The sequence below is a fragment of the Gossypium arboreum genome, chromosome 11 (assembly GCF_025698485.1).
Source record: "Gossypium arboreum isolate Shixiya-1 chromosome 11, ASM2569848v2, whole genome shotgun sequence".
In the NCBI taxonomy this organism is placed as follows: Eukaryota; Viridiplantae; Streptophyta; class Magnoliopsida; order Malvales; family Malvaceae; genus Gossypium; species Gossypium arboreum.
The window spans coordinates 29,000,041-29,012,386 of NC_069080.1; the positions used below are offsets into that span (position 1 = coordinate 29,000,041).

Genomic DNA, 12,346 nt, shown 5'->3' on the forward strand with positions numbered 1-12,346 from the left:
AACTAACAAACTCAACACATCCAACATAAATCTCCATACCAATGACATCAAAACATCTACCAAGAATTTCAGCCTCTATGGCCGAATATCAATCTTCCAAAATAATAAAAATTCGAACCATGAAATAGGTAGAATTCAAACTAACCATTCAAATTATGCATGAATTTCCAAGAGTAGCATTACACATACCTTATTCTAGCAATTTCCTTAGCCGAAAATTTTAACAAAAATTTTTTTCTTTCTCTTTTCTAGCTACGGCAATGGACGAACAAGGATGAACCAACTTTGGTTTCTCCTCCCACTAACACATATTTTATTTCCCTTATTCTTTTATTCATCTTTAATTCATTTAATTCATTATCAATTTAATATTGCAAGAAAACATAACTTAGTGAAAATGATCTTGTCATGGCTGGCCACTCAAAGTAATTTGGGTAAATTGACATGCAAGTCCACATTTTTTTTTTTTGCATGCATTTGTTGGACACCATAAATTTACCCATTATACTTCTCATGTTTCACACTCAAGTCCTATTTGGAAAATTCACATCAAATGACTATATCAAAACATCAAAAATTTCACACATGATTTAAACACATATAATAGACATAGAAATGAGCATTTAGAAAACAAAACTTTGACTCGGTTTTGTGGTCCCGAAACCACTTCCCGACTAGGGTCAAAATAGGGCTGTCATAGGAAATTATTCCAAAGGTTCAATTGAAGCTGTGTCTAGGGTTTAAAAGCCTAAATTTATCTATATTTTACCTACCCCTAAGCCCAACCACATTACAACCTTGTTAAAGACCTATTGATTCAAAGTTCCAATGCTACCTACATTAGTGGAGAGAAATTTCTACGTACAACATATGAAGACATAAGTTAAACTTAATGATTGCAGCTTAATCTTGAATAAAAGGAATAAAATTATATTGGTAAGGTTTAACATCACTTTATTAGGAAGCATTTAGTCTAATTTTTGCTATCATAATAGTTGTTGAGATTAATTTGAACAATATGTATACTTAAGTAGCATAACTATCAAATTTCTTGTCTTTGAGCATAAGTATATTAAATTCGTAATTTTGAGAAAAATGTTGTTCTGAAGGAATCTTTCAAAGGTGTTTTCGAGAAATTCTTTTAAAAAATTTTGCATTACTCGGGACGAGCAATGAATTAAGTTTGGGGGTGTGGAAACACAAAAATTTACACACTTTTTCATACCCTTTTTAACTTAAATTCATGTGAATTCGGTTAAATTCTTGTCGAAAAGTAATTAATTATTATAAAATAACTAAATTGTACTAAAATAATTAATCAGTGCATGTTTATTCTTCTAAGGTAGCTGAAGGTTAAATTAGTATTGTATCTGGCAATACACTTGCCTTGCATAACTTTGCAAGATTTTTGTGATTAAACTGTTTTAGAGTAAGAATACCTTGTTACCTCACATAGTCTTTTATATGCTCATTAGATTTAATTAATCGTTTGAACTGACATAGGAATATACAAGAGAATAGTTCAATTTAACGAGTCTGTATGAGCAATAACATGTTTTCTTATTAAAATATGTTTAATTGTTTGAATTGACATAGGGATATGTTAAGAGATGAATGGATTTGTATACGTATGTTCATAAGTTAGCAAATTACCGAGTTTCCGTGAATTTATTCATAACAACATAAGCATGAGTTTAATAATTCTAAGTTAAAAAAATGTAATTAATCCAACACAATTATGTCATCTTGATTAAATCATATTTTGAAATCGTGCATTACAACTTTTATTTTTATTCAGTTTGAAATCTTAGTTTCTAAGCACCCTCTTCAAACAAAATATTTCACCAAAGTGTTTTAAATAGCATTCATAAATAATTCTTTTTCATAGTTCCTGTGGGTACGATAACTCGACATTTACTTGTCACTTTATTACTTGTTGCGATTGTGTACACTTGCACATTTTTGTTGTTCCACTAACCACTGGTGGAACACCTTAATTTCAGTTGTACCAAAAGAACAGGTCACATGGGAATTTTTCCAAACTGAATTAAAAAAGAAGTATATTAATTAGGGATTCCTTAATCAGAAACGAAAGGAATTTTCAGAGCTTAAATAGGGGCATATAACAGTATCTGAGTATGAATGAGAATTTTTCCAAAAAAGTAAATATGTCCGAAAGTGTATGGAAACACGAAAATTTACGCATTTTTACATATCCTTTTTAGCTTAAAATCATACCGTTTCGATTAAATTCTTGTCGAAAAATAATTAATTTTTATAAAATAATTAAATTATACTTAAAATATGAACACAATGAATTTTACTTAATTTTATAATTAATTTTAAGTAATTTTGGTTATTTTTGACAGAATTGCACAAATGGCGAAAAATGGCTCGGCAGGCACTGCTTGAAGCACAAAATTGAGAAGCAATTTGAAGTATCAAGGTGAATTAATTTCCAGCCTAAGACGGTCCAATTATGTGTATTAATTCATAATATAAATAATTTTAATTTATAGCTAATTTAATTTGGGCTAAATAAATTAATATTAATTAATTATGGAAAAAGTGGTCCAGTTGAACCGAACCGATTGAAGTGAACCGGCCAAAGATTGGGCAGCCCAAAACCGGCCATATGCTGACCCAAATTAGCTTATTAGTTGATTAATTAAGCTTGCAAAAAAGCCTTTGAAGTCTTGTCAAAGTTGCATTCAAACCCCTCCACAATTGGTGGATTTTTGGATTTGCCCCAAGCCATTTTTAGCAAAGTTGAAAGCATCAACTTTGCCACATAGGTGGCCGGCCAAGGGGTGGCTCTTTGGCTTCTATTTTTAGAAAATTTCAGCTGCCACACTCAGTTATAAAAACCCCATTGGCTGATCATTCAAATCATCTCATTCATTCCTCATTCATTTCACAAAACTTCTCTCCTCTCTCATTCTTTTTCTCTCATTTTTCCATTTCAATTCCCTTGCTCTTGTGTTGATTTTTTCCCTTGGAAAAGGGGTGTTCTTCAACCATTTTGGATCAGCAATTGAGTGTTCATCGAAGCCTTGATCGGTGAGGATAACAAGAAGGAAGAACGGAGCAACTAAGTCAAGCCTCGAAAAATCACCGAATTTGATTCTTGTTCCCTATCTCTTTAATTTTTGCTGTTATGATGAACATATCTATGATTATTCATGTTTTTGGAATGGTTAATTTAATCAGCTTAGCTTGAATTTAATTCGTGTTGGGTTGATTGCATTTCGTCTTCTTAAATTGTTAAAATTGTGTTTATGTTGTTATTGGCCTCGTTTAAATGCTTGATTAAGTAAAATCATGCCTGAGTTATTCTGGCTTTATGACTGTGAGGTAACTAATGAATTAGTTATTTAAATGGATTGAAATTGTAATTAATTGACACAGTACTTAATCAGTGCATGTTTATTCTTCTAAGGTAGCTGAAGGTTAAATTAGCAATGTATCTCGCGATATTATTGCCTTGCATAACTTGCAAGATTATTGTGATTAAACTATTTCAAGGTAGGGATACCTTGTTACCTCACATAGTCTTTTATATGCTGGTTAGATTTAATTAATCGTTTGAATTAACATAGGGATATGCAAGAGATTAGTTCAGTTTAATGAGTATGTATGTGTTACTAGAATCTGTTTAGTCGGTTGAATTGGCATAGGGATATGTCAAGTGATGAATGGATTTTGGTATGTAAGTATGTTCATAAGTTAGCAAATTACCGGGTTGCCGTGATTTTATTCGTAACAATATAAACATAAGTTTAATAATTCTAAGATGAGAAGTGTAATTAATCCAATAGAATTATATCATCTTGATTAAATCTTATTTTGAAATCGTGCATTAGGACTTTCTTTTGCTTCATTTTTTATTTATTTTAATTTTCTTAAGTTTTTAATCACCCTCTTTAAACAAAATATTTTTCTTCACCAAAGTGTTTTAAATTGCATTCATAAATAATCCTTTTCACAGTCCTTGTGGGTACGATAACTCGACATTTACTTGTCACTTTATTACTTGTTGCGATTATGTACACTTGCACATTTCCGTCGTTCCAAGTTTTTTGCGCCATTGCCGGGGACTATTTTAAAAAGTCATTATTTGTGAATTTGTTAGTTTACATTTTAGTTTTTTTTTCTTTTCTGTTTAATTTTTAACTTAATTAATTTTTCTGTGATTATTTCAGGTGTTTATGAGTATTGACCAAATTATTAACCTACGCCCTGTAGACCCTGAGATAGAAAGAACTTTTCGACAGCGAAGAAGACAAGCAAATCAGAGGAGGACCAAAGAGATGAACTTCGAAAATCTAATCCAAGGAAACAGAGCAAACCCTACTCGAAATCCTATCCTTATTGCTGATGATAGGGATCGAACTTTACGATAGTATGTCGTGCCAGTATTTAATGATCTTAATTCGGGTATTAGGAGACCCGAAATTGAGGTACAATAGTTCGAGCTGAAGCCAGTCATGTTCCAGATGCTTCAGACAGTGGGCCAATTCAGTGGAATGCCTACCGAAGATCCTCACCTACATTTAAGACTATTTATAGAGGTGAGAGATTCTTTCAAGTTAGCCAGAGTACCCGAAGATGCATTACGATTGAAGCTATTCCCACATTCGCTGAGGGACAGAGCTCGAGCCTAGTTGAACTCATTGCCACCGAACTCAATTTCCACATGGCAAAAGTTAGTAGAAAGATTCCTTATGAAGTATTTCTCACCTAGCAAGAATGCTAAGTTGAGGAACGACATCACTGCCTTCCAACAAATGATTGATGAGTCCTTCTATGAGGCATGGGAAAGGTACAAAGAGTTATTACGAAAGTGCCCTCATCATGGAATCCCACATTGCATCCAACTTGAGACATTTTATAATGGTCTCAATGCTCACACGAGGATGGTAGTGGATGCTTTTGCTAATGGTGCTCTCCTTTCTAAGTCTTATAATAAGGCTTATGAAATTATCGAGAGGATTCCCAGTAACAATTACCAATGGCCAACCACCCGAGCAGCGTCAGAAAGACGAGTTGCTGGAATACATGAAGTAGACGCTATGACTTCACTCACATCTTAGGTTTCATCAATATCCTCAATGCTTAAAAATCTTACTACTAATGGGTCTAACAGTTTTGCAGTACAGCCACCAAATCAATTTGAAAATATAGCCTATGTTTATTGTGGGGAAGGACATTTGTTTAAAGAATGTCCATCAAACCCATAACCAAAACCAAAACCGATGAGGGCAAGGACTGCAATCTAATTTTTATAACCCACTGTGGCAAAACCACTCGAATTTTTCTTGGAGTAACCAAGGAGCTGGAACCAGTAATACTTACGCCCAACCTAGATCGACCCAGCCACCAAGTTTTCCCCAACAAGTTCAGAAACCAACCCAAGCTGAACCATCCAATGGCTTAGAAAATCTGTTGAAGGCATACATGGCCAAGAATGACGCCTTATTCCAAAGCCAAGCAGTTACATTGAAAAACCTAAAAAACTAAAGGGGCTAGCTTGCAACTGAACGCAGGAACCGACCATAAGGTGCTTTACCTAGTGGTACGAAAAATCTGAGGAATCCAGGGAAGGAACATTGCAAAGCATTAACATTGAGGAGTGGAAAGATAGTAGAGCACAATATAATTGAAGCTGAAGAGGAGCAAGCTGATACTCAAGAATCAAAGGAAGTTCAACTGAGCGTTGAAACTCCAGTTTCACAATAACCAGAATTTGTAAAACCCTATAAGGTAATTTCAGAACCAGCTAATTCTGATCAACTAACAACCCTATCAGATGTAGAATTGCCACAGAAGATGAATCAACCAGTTCCAGTAAAGAAACCACCACTATCCTACCCTCAAAGACTTCAAAAGCAGAAGCAGGAGATTCAATTCAAGAAGTTCCTAGACGTACTCAAGCAACTTCATATCAACATCCCGTTGGTTGAAGCACTTGAGCAGATGCCAAACTACGTCAAATTCATGAAGGATATCCTGTCCAAAAAATGAAGACTCATAGAATTTGAGACGGTAGCTCTGACGAAGGAATACAGTTCATATCTTCAAGATAAACTACCCATAAAAGTGAAGGATCTTGGAACATTGGAGCAATATATTGTGGCAAGGCACTATGTGACTTGGGTGCGAGTATCAACTTGATGCCTATGTCAATATTTAAAAATTTGGGGATAGGTGAAGTTAGAACTACTACGGTTACACTGAAATTAGCAGATCGATCCTTAGCACATCCAGAAGGAAAAATTTATCTTCCCTGCTGATTTTGTTATCCTAGACTTTGAAGCAGACAAAGAAGTGCCAATTATCTTATGAAGACCGTTCTTAGCAACCGGAAGGACCCTTATTGATGTGCAGAAGGGCGAGCTTACTATGCGTGTACAGGATGATCAGGTAACATTTAACATTTTTAAGTCTATGCGATTTCTTAACACAATTGATGATTGTTCTGCAGTATCCAATTAGAATATTTAATAGTGGAGAAGGAGCTCAACTATATGGAGGATCCGTTAGGACAAAATCTGACATCAGATCCTTCGAATGATGAAGAGAAGGATGAGTACTTAGCTTTTTTAGAAGCTAATCAAAGGGGATTTATTCCACAATCCCACTTTGAATCTTTGGAGTTAGAGGAAAGGAATTATGCCCAACCAAAAGAGTCAATGAGGGGCCACCTAAATTAGAACTCAAGGTATTACCTTCACATCTAAAATATGTTTATTTAGGTAACTATTCTACTCTGCCTATGATTGTTTTAGCAGAATTAACTACTGAGCAAGAAGAGAAACTCATCTTAGTGTTAAAACAATTCAAGAAGGCTATAGGATGGACTACAGCCGATTTCCGCGGTATTAGCCCATCTGTATGCAAGCACAAGATCATACTAGAAGATGGTGAGAAAGGGACGATTGATGGACAATGAAGATTGAACCCCATCATGAAGGACGTTGTAAAGAAAGAAATCATTAAGTGGTTAGATGCGGGTATAATTTACCCCATCTCAGATAGTTCATGGGTAAGTCTGGTCCAGTGCATGCCAAAGAAAGGAGGTATCACGATCATTGAAAATGAGAATAACGAGTTGATACCGACTAGAAAAGTTACAGGATAGAGAATTTGTATCGATTACTGGAAGCTGAACAAGGCGACTAGGAAAAATAAATTTCCTTTGTCGTTTTTGGACCAGATGTTGGATAGACTCGCGGGGTGAGACTACTACTGTTTTCTCGATGGATACTCGGGGTATAATCAGATTACAGTAGCACTAGAAGATTAGCACAAGACAACATTCACCTATTCGTACGATACATTTACATTTAGACGCATGCCATTTGGTTTATGTAATGCACCGGCTACATTTCAAAGATGTATGATGTCTATTTTTATTAACATGGTTGAGAAGTATTTGGAAGTTCTTATGGATGATTTTTCAGTATTTGGAGATACGTATGATGATTGCCTAGCCAATCTAGCAAAGGTACTAAGGCGATACAAAGAAACAAACCTAGTACTCAACTGGGAAAAGTGTCATTTCATGGTAAAAGAAGGGATTTTCCTACGGCATTGAATATCGAGACATGGAATTGAAGTAGATAAAGCAAAGGTAGATGTTATTGAGAAAATCCTACCTCCAACATCTATAAAAGGTGTTAGGAGCTTTTTGGGCCACTTCGATTTCTATCAAAGATTCATCAAGGACTTCTCCAAAATTACTAAACCCTTATGCAAATTATTGGAGAAGGACTCGATGTTCAAGTTTGATGAGGAATGCTTAAAGGCTTTCAAATATTTGAAGAGTTGATTAGTTACGATACCCATAATAGTCACACCAGACTGGGATCTGCCATTCGAATTGATGTGTAACGCGAGTGACTTCGCAATAGGAGCCTTTATGGGCCAGCGAAGGAACAAAGTTTTTCATCCCATTTACTACGCAAGTCGAACTCTGACAGGAGCTCAACTAAATTATAAGGTAACAGAAAAAGAGTTACTTGCTATTGTGTTTGCTTTTGACAAGTATCGATCTTGTCTTGTAGGTACCAAAGTGACTGTCTTTACGGACCACTCGGTAATTAAGTACTTGGTCTCTAAGAAATATGCTAACCCGAGGTTGATTCGATAGGTATTTCTACTTCAAGAGTTCGATCTAGAAATTCAAGATCGAAAGGGAGTGGAAAATCAAGTAGCAGATCACTTGTCCAAATTTAAGCCGCAAGAAGGGAACTCTCCTCTTATACCAATTCAAGAAACATTTCCGGATGAACACAGAGTAAAGGTAAATCATGTCCATAATACCCTTGGGTTTGCTGATATTGCTAACTATTTAGCTTGTGGTTTGATGCCGATTGATAAGACGTATCATCAAATGAAAAAGTTTCTTCACGATGTGAAGTACTATTTCTAGGAAGAACCATACTGGTTCAAGAAGTGTGCTGATCAAATAATCAGGAGATGTGTGGCAGAAGATAAAGTACAAAAGATTCTATACCATTGTCACTCAGCACCAAGTGGGGAACACTTCGGAGGTACTCGTACTACGGCCAAAGTATTACAAGCCGGATTCTTTTGGCCAACACTATTCAAGGGCGCATACGCTTATGTAAAGAGTTGTGATCGATGTTAAAGGGTCAAAAATGTCACCAGTAGAAATGAGATGCCTCGAACAAACATCATTGAGGTAGAATTATTCGATGTTTGGGGCATTGACTTCCTCGGTCCTTTCCCTTCGTCTTTTGGTCACAAGTACATCTTGGTAGCTATAGACTACGTGTCTAAATGGGTCGAGGCTAAAGCTTATCTAACAAATGATGCAAGGGTTGTAATAAAGTTTTTATAGAAACACATGTTCACAAGGTTTGGAACCTCAAGAGCTATTATCAGTGATGAAGGGTCCCATTTTGTGAACAAGTGGTTGAAATGGTTGTTAGATAAACATGGAGTGAAACACAAGGTCACTACAGCTTACCATCCGCAGACGAATGGGTAAGCTGAACTGGCAAATAAGGAGATCAAAGGCATACTTGAGAAGGTAGTTTGCCCGAACAAACGAGATTGGTCCAAAAGACTGGATGATGCTTTATGGGCTTACAGGACAGCATACAAGACACCTTAGGGATGTCACCCTATAGGTTGGTCTTTGGGAAAGCTTGTCATCTGCCCCTTGGAGTTAGAACACAAAGCTTACTGGGCCCTTTGACAACTCAACTTGGATCTTAAGCTTGCTAAAGAGAAATGGATGCTCCAACTCAATGAGCTAGAGGAATTCCAAATGTTCTCGTACGAAAATGCCAAACTACTCAATGAGAGACTTAAGAAATGACATGACAAGCACGTTCGAGTTCGAGAGTTTGAAGCAGGTCAACAAGTCTTGTTATTTAATTCAAGATTAAAGTTCTTTCCAGGGAAACTAAAATCACGTTGCTTCGGTCCATTTACGATTCATCGCGTCTATCCATACGGAGTTGTTGAACTCCAAAGTAAGGAAGGTAATTTTCAAGTTAATGCTCAGCGTCTGAAACATTATTGGGGAGATAAGACTGAAGAGAATCAAATTTCGTTCATTCTATCAAATGTTTAAATTTTTTTATTTTTCTTTTTAATAAATGATTTAGGTTATATTTTCGAGATTAGTATGTTTAAATCAATTCTATCTAGGAGATTGGAACTTAAGTGGGACCGCTTGTGACCCCTCCAATTTTTCCTGGGAATTGATTTTAACATAATCTTCAGAGAAATTATACCCTAAAAAGAAAAATAAATTTTTAGTTTTTCAAATAAAGAGGTCAATGTTGACCTAAGTTTTAAATTGCAACTCAATTTCAAATTTTCATTAAGTCTAGGGACTTAATTGAATTATTTTCAAAATTTGGTTGTTCTTTTCAGTAAATAATAAAAACTAGATGCTTCTTTTTGTAAATATTTTCAAAATGCTTCTAGAATAAATGTTTTAATTCAAAAATGATAATTATTAATATATAATTATATTCATTATAATATATATTAATTATTATCAACTTTATATAGAGTTAGGATTAGTGTTAATTTCATCATATTTTATTTAATAAGTTTTAATAATAATAAGATGATAAACTTTAATATACAATGATATCTATTATAACTTATATATTAATTTTTATCAATTTAGCATAGAATTAGGATTAGTTTTAATCATATTTCATTTTGTTTAAATAAATTAATAGCATTAATAATTTAATATGCATATATTTAATTATTAATTGTTGTTAACTTGGATTAAAATTGGAACTTAATTAAATTTCTCTAAGAATTCTACTTTAAGTCCTATTCCTTTCATTATAAATACTACATTCTCCATTCATTCATCACTAAAAATCCCAAACACCAAAACCCTTTAAGTGCCGTAAGCCTCTAGCCTAGCAGCCATTCGGCCAGCAAGCACCCAGCAGCCCAGCTCCATGGCACATGCTTAGCACACCTGCCCCCATCGCATGCTGCATTGCATGCCCCGTCCTGCTCCAGCACCTGCGCACGTCCAGCTCCAAGACTCACCGAGCCGTGCCTCGACGCATCTTCTCAGCTCCAGCGTGGCGTCTAAGCTATTGCCCACTCAGCTTTGTGGCCTACTGCCCGTGTAGCTCATCAGGCCAAGTTGTGTCGCTTCTTGCTCCTGCTCAACGAGTCTGCTTGCTGTCCGGCACTTGTGCGGCATACACCTACACCAAGCCCCTTAGCCGAAATATTCCAACCCACCTTAAATTGATCTCTTTTGTTTATTAATTATTTTTAGGAGTTCTGAGTTTTATGAAAAAAGGTGGTAAGACAATTTTTTTTCTCCTAAATTTTAATTTTATTCAATTATTTAATTTTGTCAGTTTACTGAATTATTAATAAATTTTGTGAATTAAATTTTTGAGGAAATAATTTTTCTCATCTTTTGTTCAGGTTAATCATGCCTCGCAAGAGAACTCGTGCTTGTGCCCAAATTGATGAAACACAAAACAAATTCTATTGTGAAGAAGCCAAAGCAAGATACGATAGTATCTTCAAAAATCAACAGATGCATCTAGAGAAAGGCTTCACTTTGAAAGAGAGAAACTACAAAGACTTTATGGTACGTATTCGTCAAGTTGCTAAAGCCCTCAATTGGGAATTATTTTGTGAAAAGAGGCCTAGTGTGGATAGGAACTAGTTCGTGAATTCTGCGCGAATTTAACCTCAAGCAATTTGACAGAAGTTCCAATTCGCAGAATCAAGGTACCAATAAGTTCAAATGCTATTAATGAGTTCTTTGAATTACTTGATTTCGAAAATGATGAATATTCTTCTTTGATGAGCAACATCGAGCCTGAAAATTTGTAAGAAATTCTTGAGGAACTTACAGTTCTAGGTTCTAAGTGGACTGTGTCAAAGCAAATAATCCAGACTTGTCAAAGAGAATCTTTGACACCACTTGCAAATATTTTATTTTTGAACCATGGAGTCCATTATCAAATAAGGAGTGAAGAAATTCATGCAAAGGCGATAGTGATGGAGCAAAAGATGATTCAAATTCGGAAGGGTCTGCAAATAAATAAAGGGGGGATCTTGACTTTATTTTATTTCTGTTCTTAGGTCATTTTAGGATTAAGTTAATTAGGAATTTTTTTATTTTAAATGAAGAGAGGAAAATCACTAATAAAATTTGAGCAAGTCACGAAGTATAAAGTGTGGCAATGAGTATATACATGTTTAGGATTGGATTTAGAAAAGAGCTTGGTACTTAAGTAGTCAAATTGACTCACCTCCTCTTTTCTAGAATCCTACCTGGTGTATAGTATCTATCCATTTTAAACAATGAGAACATTGTTCATTTTAAGTTGGGGGGACCGAAAATTTGAATTATTTCCACTCAAAATAATTTTTTTTTCTGTTAATTATGATTAGAATATATTTTGTTCAATAATTTGAAATTTTGTTAAGTATGCTAAACTTTAGTATGAATAAAGTTCTATTATTTCAATGAATTGTTATGTTAGCTTAATAATTATATAAATTTATTTTTAATAAAGCATGCAAATCACACCATCAAATTTTAGTTCCTTACGAAAGTTGGGCATGCATGAAAGTTTAAGTCTTTAGAATTGACTTAATAGTTTCTTGAGGCGAAATCCTAGGAAGCATGGAATGTTGGAAATGATTTAGGCAACTTTTTTTTGGACCGTTTGAGCCTTTCAAGCCAACTATGATGAAATTTTTATCCTTTGAAACCCAACTTTAAGACTATATGGCCTAATTTTATTTGAACCCTTGCAAAATTAGCCATCGCTTCTCTCTTAACTATCTCAAAATTGTCCCAAAC

General features: G+C 34.9%; 1 non-coding gene across 1 annotated transcript; it reads right to left on the reverse strand.

The window, feature by feature from the left end:
• Window positions 1–4,754: 4,754 nt before the first annotated feature.
• LOC128284624 (small nucleolar RNA R71) lies at window positions 4,755–4,861 on the reverse strand. Its single transcript, XR_008275047.1, has one exon. It is a non-coding gene; the product is annotated as a small nucleolar RNA R71 (small nucleolar RNA).
• Between the last annotated feature and the right edge of the window lie 7,485 nt (window positions 4,862–12,346).